This window comes from Polyodon spathula, chromosome 12, assembly GCF_017654505.1.
Source record: "Polyodon spathula isolate WHYD16114869_AA chromosome 12, ASM1765450v1, whole genome shotgun sequence".
In the NCBI taxonomy this organism is placed as follows: Eukaryota; Metazoa; Chordata; class Actinopteri; order Acipenseriformes; family Polyodontidae; genus Polyodon; species Polyodon spathula.
Window position 1 is genome coordinate 6905427 of NC_054545.1, and position 918 is coordinate 6906344.

At 34.7% G+C, this 918-nt stretch overlaps 1 protein-coding gene across 2 annotated transcripts in view; it reads right to left on the reverse strand.

The window, feature by feature from the left end:
* Positions 1–408, reverse strand: part of LOC121324128 (coiled-coil domain-containing protein 85C-A-like) — a 51149-nt gene extending 50741 nt beyond the window's left edge. The window contains exon 1 of one of the 2 annotated variants that reach the window (XM_041265624.1): positions 1–408. This exon is cut by the window's left edge and continues 228 nt beyond it. The gene's annotated coding sequence lies outside the window, so the exon portion shown is untranslated. The other variant, XM_041265625.1, reaches the window with a different exon arrangement.
* Between the last annotated feature and the right edge of the window lie 510 nt (positions 409–918).

Sequence of the window (918 nt, forward strand, 5' to 3'; positions counted from 1 at the left end):
TGCAATGCAGTGATGTCAGTGCTTTTGTAAATTTCATGCAAATTGCTAAATCATGCGCATTCCACAATAGCAGCACACAATCAAAAGAGGATCAGCAGGCTAGATGGAATTGGTCCAAATGTACTCGGGTTTCAGTTCAAACAAAAACATATTCGATGTAAACGTTGCAGAGATGCTGGAGAGCGGTTTTAGGGTGGCAATGGAATTAGTATTACGACGTTATAAATAAAAATCGATTTGGTTAAAATCCAACAAACTGAACTTTTAAATGAGAGTCTGCAGAGATCTTCCCCAGGTTGGATTTTGATCTGTCCTTCTCCTCCCCGTCCTAAGGCTTGGTTCAAGTTACTCAAGAGGATTTGGTTGAAGCAGCCAATCAAAACGCAGCAAAAAGTCATTCAAGCAGGTAGAGAAAAGGTGCAGAGTCCTCCCTTCTTAAAGGGACGGTAGCAGCAATTTTGATCCACAAACGGAATATTAAAATTATGCATGCAAACATAATAGCAATAACAGGAATAACAAAACTGTAAGACCGATGCATGAATTGAGAAGAATATATAGTATAGAAAACTGTAAATAAATAAATAAATGTATATAAACATCCTGGGTTTTATTACCAACAAAATGTTTTGTTATATTATTTGTTGACAAAAAACATACATTGTACGATGGGGAGTTTAATGTGTAATTAGAGAAAGTATAGACTACCATTACCATTAACAGTATAATATTATACTTGAGCTACTGAGAGAAAAAAAAAAAAAAAAAAAAACACTTTGGCCAGCAAATCAATTGTGATATATCAGCTGAGCTAATCTTGGGCACTATTTGTGATTTATCAATAAGAAATATAAATACCTAACCAGTAACCAGTAAACCATGTTTTTTTCTTGTACCCAGTTATTTCAACAGCATGCT